Here is a 9,407-nt window from a genome sequence, read left to right as displayed (position 1 = left end):
GACGGCGAGGTCGTTGCGTGGCCGAAGCCACGTCGGCGGCGAGCTCAGGCAGTGGCGCATGCGGGTGTGCTCGGTGCGGTTGCTATGGCGCGCGGCAGCGAGAACGGAGAGGGGGAGGAGAGGCAGTGGCTCATAGCGGTCACGGCGTAGCAGACGACGAGGTCGGGGCGGAACCGGAGTGAGCGGGCCGGCGAGGGGGATCTCCGACGGCCGGCGTCGAAGATGACGAAGATGGCAATGATACAGGGCCTCCAGCGGGGCGTGGCTGGATGGAGTGGACGAGGAAGGCGTAGTGATGCTCGTGGACACGTCGGAGAGGCTTGGGGATGGCTGTGGCTGCGGCTATGGCGAACGGCGGCGATGGACCCGTTCGGGCATGAGGGGGAGAGGACAAGGGGGAGAGCAGGGGAGGGGAGAGTGGTATCCAGGGGGCCGAGGTAGCATCGAGGAGAAGACGCGAGGCGTCGCCGTGGCCAGGTGACGCAGGCATACAGCCTGGTGGCGTGGCGCCCGTGCGCGTGCCGTGCGCTGTCCTTCCTCTGCCTACTGGCAGAGGTGGGTGACGACTGGCACATGCCAGTGGGCTAGGCCGTGCTGGGCAAGGCCAGGTGAGCGCCAGGTAAAACCCTCTCTCCCTGCTTTCTGTTTTACTTTTTTATTTGTTTCTGTTCTGTGTTTTGAAATAGTAGAAATACTATTTCATTTTGGAAAAACCTGAAAATATTCAAAGGAACATTTGAAAATGTTCTCAACAGCCTAAAAATACCTTCAGGATTATTTGGGCATTTTAAAATATTTATAGGATTTAAATTGCCCAAATGCAAATACTTATGGCTTGGGTCAAAAATCTAGAAGAGCCTCCAAAAATATGAAACCATTTTTGGCAGAGGGTTTAGCCAGGACCAAAGATGGTGAACATTTTTGAAGGGCATTTTGGGTTCATTGAAATTCCAATTGTTGGAACCTAGTATGCAAAAGGGGGTGTTGGGGTTTGTTAGTCCCCATTTCAAGTTTAAGAAAAATTTAGACATGATGCACACATGACACTATCCTAGTGCAATGCCAGAAGCTAGGGATGTGACAAGCTGGGCTAGCCATCTTAAGCTTGAAAAAAATTAATATCTGGGCTGGATATCTGGCCTCGGCTAGACGGGCCACAGCCCGCCCAGTTAATACCTGCGGCGATGTTTTCGTTGTTGTTCATAGGAGAAAAATTAATATTTGGGGTAAACATCGAAAAACTTTGCAGTGCTCGAACCTCAAAAACACAAATACTGCTCGAGCTGCTTGGTCCCAGCTGTCGGCCGCTTTTTGTGCAATTCTCTCGTTTATTGACTACTCCCTCCTTTCCGGTTTATAATGCTCAATTCAAAAATCTCACCAATCAAGGTAGATGGTGAGTGGTGGAATACTTTTTCTAGTTTTGCAAAAGCACCTAATTAATGCTCTTGTTATCCTCAAAAAAATATGTTTATCAATGCATTAATTGCATTGCATGCATGCATAAAGTACATGCATTGGTCATTTTTCTCTTAATACTTGCATGCAATGATTTAATGCACCTTGGAATCTGAACATGTGATGGAAAACAACCAAATTGAGCCTTATAAAATGGAAAAACTAAAATTTTGAGATAAGCCCTATAAACCGGAAAGGAGGGAGTACATAGGTAGACAATGGTGTGGGACCGTGATGTCAGGAAACCAGGAGGAAGCAAAATAAATTATAGTTATATATATATATATATATATATATATATATATATATATATATATATATATATAATAAGGGGGCACTTGCGTACGTGAGGCTATTGGACCTGGTGGGTCCCCATTGTCATCCTATCCAAGTAAAGTGATCTCCTCGCCCGCGCGCGCTTTCCGCTCGAAACAGTCAGCACCGGCCGCCCCACTTCCCGGTGCAGGCAATTGCTCATCCTTCAAATGACACAAGTGTCGTCCGTCCGTGCATCTGCCGCACACATTAATGATATACGGTTGCCGAGGCGGCTACTCCAACGTCACACGTCCGTCCCTCCGCCCGCCCACCATTGCTATATAAGCCGACCATAGCCGCAATCATCCGCATCCATTGCCTTTCTCCTGTCCACACCACTACTGCCCACCATGGCTTCCTCGCGCTCCAGCGCTCTTCGAGACGGGCAAACGACGGACCACAAGGAGATAGCAGCCATTGCTGCCGACCGGCTGGCCGGCAGGCAGCCAGAGAACGACGATGTCCCAATGGAGAACATGGTAGTCGACGATCCGGCGCCAACCCCCTCCTCTACGCGATCCTCGCTAGTGCATTGACCATGACCGTCAGCGAGGCTCGTGCCCAATATATGGACAGGGTGAGGCAGATGCGTGAGGAGCAGTTCCGGGAGGCGCAGGCCGACGCCGCCTACAACCACCATCTCCTCCAGGAGCACCTGCAGGCAGAGGAGCAGATCGCCATGGAGCGGGCGGAGCAGGAGGCGCTGCTCGACTCGTGCCGCTCCGCCGGCAAGGGCCGCCTCAAGCGCTGGCGGTACCGCATGCGGGTGGCGGAGGTTGCGGCCGCCTACAAAGAGGCTAGCAAAGAGGGCGATGAAGCAGGCGAGGTACTGTTTGGCGAGACCGAGGACGAGGCAGAGGACAATGCCGACTCCGACGAGTCCCCGCTCCGCTGGCGTCGACGACGCCCCGCAGCGCCAACAACGAGGCATAGGACACCGCCGGCTCCGCCAAGGCCCTACGGCACCAACAACGAGGCAGAGGACACCGCCGGCTCCGCTGAGGCCCTGCCTCGCCAACAACGAGGCAGAGGCGCCACCCTGCCGGCAACATGGGGGAGGATTTCCACCGCTCTGCTGAGGCGCCGCCCGCCGGCAACGAGACAGAGGACATCGCCGGCTCCGCCAAGGCCCCGCCCCGCTGCCAACGAGGCCGCGCCACACAGAAAACGAGGAAGAGTAGAACACAGTAGGTCGCCGCCGCTCGGGTCCAAGTAAGGCCACCGCTGCTACCCTACAGTTGAAGCCAAGCTAGACGGGTTGACCATTGATGGCCGGTTAGCTCCTTGGCGGCGACGTGGAGTCGGAGAGCTGCGCTGGAAAAGAACGTTGCTTCTACTTAACTGCTGGTGCAGTTGGCTGACTGACACGTGGGCACAACAGGCCACATGTTAGTTATGCAACTGCCCCTGCAGTTAAGTCACTGAAGCTTCTGTTCGGCTCAGCGGGACACTGGTGGGTAGCTTCGGTTAATTAATTATACCTCCAGTGCACCCCTTTTTAGTTTCTTTTAGAAAAGGAGGATGACCCCCGGCCTCTGCATCTGGGAGATGCATGCGTCCACAAACACCCCTTTTTAGTTGAAGAATGTATGAAATGTAATTAAATCCGGCATGTTTATATGAAATCCTACCGTGTATGAATGAATTTATTTCGATTAGTAAGAATTCATGTAACACTGGCATTGGATGAACATGCAAAACAATACGTACTAGCATTATTCCTAGGGTGATCACCTTATTTGCAGCAGTTTCACATGTACTCCCTCCGGTCCTTTCTATACAAGTTTTGTCTGCAGTCAAAGTATCTCTACTTTGACCAATCTGATACAAAAAAGTATGCACTTTCACAATGTGCGAAGTAAAAAGGAACAGAAGGAGTACAAAGAGTTTGAGCAACTTTTTAGCGTTTCTGTACATTGCAATCAAACACACAGGGCTGGCAATTCATAGAGAACATTCAAAACAATCGATGATTATGCATCTCAGTGACTCACATGTTAGAGGCAATATTTACTTCACAACTAAAGAATAAACAAAAAATTGATCGACGTTGGTGACAGCAAGGGCGTCCCATTCAAAAATATAAAACGCATGTATAAAAATCAATGAGAAAAATTTGACAAGGTTGTCCCATTCCAAAATATCAAATGCCTACGATTGTGGAATGGGTAGGGTTTGCCATCAGTTCGGACATTGACATGGCACCTCGTGCTAAATAAACCAACTGTTCTTTTTGTGCAGTTCCACCAAAATCAACCAAATTCACGCGTAGCTTGTATGATTTCGCCCTTATATGTTGCAATGCCTTGAACTTATTGGCACCTCCTTTCTTGTGGTGGAAATGAATGATTCAATGTATTCATGAACATTTTGTGCAGTTCCCATTGAAATCAAGCCGATCACCCATGTTTGCACAAATACAAAAAAAGTGATTAGTATAAAGCAAAATGTACTATAAATTGACAGTTTAAATAGGCACCTACATGGTCCATGTAGAGCACACTTTTAGAAAAATGGAACTCACCAGAAAGAATCCTAGAACAACATTGTACTCGCGCATCACAGCAAAAAAATGGAGATTTGTCAGTCCTTCTGAGCTGAAGTTAGTTTTGTCTTGTGGGGATTAATGTAACCATCCTTCAACTGCTCCTTCTGATGAGAATCCTAGAACAACATTGTACTCGTGCATCACAGCAAAAAATGGAGATTTGTCAGTCCTTCTGAGCTGAAGTTAGTTTGGCCTTGTGGGGAGTAATGTAACCATCCTTCAACTGCTCCTTCTGATGAGAAGATAGACAGTGCTTCTTCATCCTGGCATAATCGGATGTAGTCACTTCACATACTCCATATTCTTCTTCAGAGGAAGATGATCCTATTGTGCAAAGACAAGAGGACAACTAAATTCTAGCATCCCTATTTGCTTGAAAAAAAAGGAAAGGAAATATTTAAAACAGCACAGATGAAGCACTTCTCAAGGACAATACCACTTTTTCATGACAGTATCTAAACAGTAGCACAACGCTATTAGAGATGACAAAGCTCAATCATATGGATGAATTAGTGGGCGAGTACCAACCTTTGTCAGGAGGCTGATTGTGTAGAGCATACAGATGAAGCACTTCTCCGGAACCATCTGTTGCTATCTACTGTGGTGGCCATGCTTACTATATACTCCTCGATTAGTTTAATGTTTCCAATGTCTTTTTGTGCAGTTCCACTAAAATATATGGTATCTTCAAAGAAGATCCCTGTTTGCACAAGTAGAGATAATTACGTATGGCATCAAATCAGTGGCAAAACAATTGCTCGTTCCAGCCATAGCAATAAATTAAGATGCAAAACTATATCATTACTTGTGTCATCATAGTTCCAATGCTTCATTACAGCACCAGGAGTTGATTTTTGTTTTTCTTCCGCTTGTTCTTCCCCTTCATCACTTGGTTCAATAACAGACAAGCTTCGCCTTCAATGTAAGATTTGGCATATCAATTAGGAAGCACAAGTATAGTACTAAACTTAATTTTCTGATGAAAGTGGCAAAATACAGGCCAGAAGTTGTGAAATATCCTTATCTTACCTCAATGGGATATTACGGTGCACATACAGATTGGAAGTCTTGTCTCCATTTGTGCAGTTCACTAAAATCAAGCAACATTATCGTACAAGTAGCACAACATATGAAAGCACACTGCAGAATCATGTGAAAGAAGGCTAGTACTGACCTCTCATGATGCGGAATTCAAACAACTCACAAGAAGAAGATCTGAACCAAATTCGCCTTAACGGATAGGAAGTAAGATCTACTCTTGTGTAGTTCCACTACGATCAAGCAATCAAGCAACATTGTTGGTGTGACATTTTGGTTGAACTGCACAAAACAGTCTTAAACCAAAAGTGTTTTGTGCAGTGCAACAAAAGGTCACAATGGCAACGAGGTGAAGTAGATAACCCTGTTTACACAGAGGTGCAAAGGAAACAATTAGTGGTCAATAACGGTGGATGACACACAAGCCAACAAAAAGAAGCATCTACCTTATCGAAATGGGAAATAAAGCAAGATAGTAGCATTTCTCAAACGGTGGCATTGATTAATATTAACATAGAGATTATATTAACAATAAAATTCGTTAAATATGTAATTTTCTTTTAACTGTGGCATTGCATCAATTTTCCAGTGGCATTATTAGAGGGTGTTTGTTTACAGGGACATTTTGGTGTAAGGACTAAAAAAACTCCGTGTCAGTCACATCTAAACCAAACAGGAGGGACTTTTCGGGACTAAAAGTGGGCATTTGGGACTAAAGAAAGAAGATCCCGAGGGAGTCTTTTTGGGACTTTTTCCATTAGTTGCCCCTGCCACGCATCGCACCTTGTTTCTATTAGTTCATTACTAGGGGTAACATGGTCTTTTATCATGTCATTTAATAACCTCTAGTCCATGTTTAGTCCCTGGAACCAAGCAGGTAGGGACTAGGGAGTTTTTAACCAAACAGGGCCATAGATTAACAACAGCTAATGAGTTGCACAGAACAGTGGACGCACCAGCACCATGTGCATATACCGATGTGCTGGGGTCATGCACAGTCTGTTGCAACAAAGAACAAACAACCAAGGAGCATATTTGTGTTGGTCCCAGTTTTGTTATCTTTAGACACCTTTCCCTATGTGAGCGCAGCAAATCTAGTCCTGCTCAAACTCTACAGCCTTGTCCCTTCCTTTCCTTTTTGAACTAGTACTTTTGCCCCTTCCTTTCCACTTTGAACCACGTCCTAGATTTATGCGATACAACTTTCCCCACTACTTTCCCCCATTCCTTTCCTCTTTGAACCACGTCCTAGATTCATGCTATACAACTTTCCCCCTTCATTTCCTCTTTGAACCACGTCCTAGATTCATGCTATATACAACTTTTCCCACTACTTTCCCCCACTCCTTTCCTCTTTGAACCACGTCCTAGATTCATGGTATACATGCAGCTAGAGCAATGCATGTGGAGTAAGTAAAATATACCTTAAGGTTCTTGGGGCGTCGTTCGGTGGGCGACGGGTGGCGACGAAGAAGAAGTGTTCGAGGCCCTCCTGTGCCGCCGCTGGGTGGAAACTGAATAGCAGCGCTGGTAGTGGATTACCTCCCTCGCCGACGGCGACAGTGTTAAGCCTCCTTCCCTTCCCGGCGGACGGATCCTACCGGCTCTTTGAGCAGCAGTGAGGGGAGAGAGAGGCCAACGAAGTCTTGTTTAGATCTGGAGAGGGCGAGAGAGTGTGAAGAGAGCAATTACAAGCGTTGAGGATCCAGCGGGAGAGGGCGAGAGAGTGTGAAGAGAGCAACTACAAGCGCTGAGGCTCCAGCGTGTATATATATACTGGAGAGAGAGTGTGAAGCGTGCAAACCCTAGAAAACATTTTGACCAGTCAAAGAATTGTCCTGGCAAAAATTATGCTCAAGTGTAGTTATCGAACCCGAGACCTCAAGTTTGATGAGCGAACAGGCTAACCAGCTACACAACCCTCCCGTTATGTTCAACGAGAGGAAAATAACCTTTTATGCATTCCTGCATTCGTGTGACATGCATGTCGTGTTTTGTGTGTGGGGGGGAGTGATTAGGATTTCAATCATAATCGTGTCATGTGGCTTTGGTGGTAAGACTATCCACACTGGTGCAGAAATAATGCAGCCTTAGTCACCTTACCTCTCTCCACGTAGTATGTTGGGTCCAACCAGTCAGAGGGTGAAACAAACAAATTCATAAGAAAAGTTAAAAGCGTCAGCGGTGTATCTTACTACCTCATACATCTCGCTACTGCTCGAGAACACTGTCCAATTGATCCCTCTATTCGCTCACGTACTATTTTAAGTGAATCCTTATTATAACATGCACACAAATTTTGGGCACTTGTATTCGAATTAAGTCAGTGTGGCACCGTATCTCGTATACTTACTACTCCCTCCGTCTAGGTGTAATAAGTCACGTTAGAAGGTGCAACGGGACCAAGGTGCGTGCATGTGCGTGTGTGTGTTTAACAGCATGTGTGTGTTAGAGAGTGCGACAGATCGACCTACTCCTACAGAGATATGGTGTGTAGTGTACGATTTTAGCCACAAGAGTCGGTGCATCCTCTCGTTTCCGGGCGTGTCCGGTAGGGACATGCCGACAGCTGCCACGCTTGCTCCTAACCAGCCTGGCCCACCCAAATCCCCTCCACCGCCCGCGCGCGCTTCCCACCTGAAACGGTCAGCGCCGCTCCAAAGAATCGGTGCCGCATTCATGCCCGGGCAGAGCGGACGCGACCTCTCACTGGCGCAAGAGTGATGGTTGCTTCATCCAATCAACTTACTGCTGGGTCTATGTGATTTGATGACTCATTGGTGTTTATTACTGAGGTCGTAGGACTGCTGGATGTCCCACGCTTTCGGCGAAAGGAGGTAGTAGACTACAATTTTCTCCATTCTTACAACGTAGGAGTGCAAGAGCAGTGAAAACACGTAGGCTCAGTGATTACATGGCCCACCTCACACTATCACCGTGCGACACCTAACTCTTTACATAGTACTCCCTTCGTTCCTAAATATTACTACATGAGTCCCCGCTCGTTGCCGCGGAACAGCGGTATGTCTCTCTGCGCAAAATTATCGATTTCATAGAACTAAAAAAATCTATAACCGCATGACAAATGTGGTAGCCAAATTAAATAAACTCCCATCATCATTTAGATCATCCCACATAAGGAAAAAAGATCAGCCAACTCCTACTGCATAATGGGATTATATTTTTCTTTTTGACATGTTAATGGGACTTAAAAGCTCACTTACATGGATGCTACTGGTGCATGCTTGCATGCAGACTTCTTGATGTGATTTAAAACCCACTCACATGTATGTGCCACGGTATTTCTGCATGCTTGCATGTGGCTTAGTGCTGAGCCTCTCAACGTCTAGATCAGACGGCTATTATGACTGATTTACTTCATCTAACGACAACGTCAATTTTGATGATGTGGCTCAAGGAGAGGATAGAGAATTCCTAGTAGTGGGGGCTAGCTATTACTAGTAGAGAAGTCTTTGTAGAGATTCCACTAGGTGAACTACATACGGAACAAAATGAATGAATCTGCACTTAAAATGCATCTATATACATCCGCATGTAGTTAATGGTGAAATCTTTACAAAGACTTATATTTAGGAATGGAGGAAGTACTAGTATAGTACTATTACATACTGTAATTTATTAGCGAGATAAATTTGTACAATGCTATGAAGCTTCCAGCTCCTATTACATGTATCTTGCGTCCAAGGTTGCCCGTTGCAACATTTCATCAAATACGAAGGAGATTAACATGCATGCTATTGCATCTCAATGATTGACAGATCATAGCAAATATGTACTCCCTCCGTTCCAAAATAAGTGTCTCAACTTTGTGCAAACTTTAGTACAAAGTTGTACTACTACTAAAGTTGACACTTATTTTGGAACAAAGGCAACTAAAGAAAAAAACAATCCATGCAGTCCCTAGCCCTTGAACCGTGAACCCTGACCAGGCTTCAATTTGCTGGCAACGTTCGAGCTTCCTAATAAATGAAGTTTGCAACCTTTTGACCATCGGATCATTTTGTGCAGTTTCACGAAAATCGAG

The sequence above is a fragment of the Triticum dicoccoides genome, chromosome 7B (genome assembly GCF_002162155.2).
Source record: "Triticum dicoccoides isolate Atlit2015 ecotype Zavitan chromosome 7B, WEW_v2.0, whole genome shotgun sequence".
NCBI lineage: Eukaryota > Viridiplantae > Streptophyta > Magnoliopsida > Poales > Poaceae > Triticum > Triticum dicoccoides.
The sequence above is the reverse complement of the archived record's forward strand: the minus strand, read 5'-3'. Positions refer to the sequence as shown.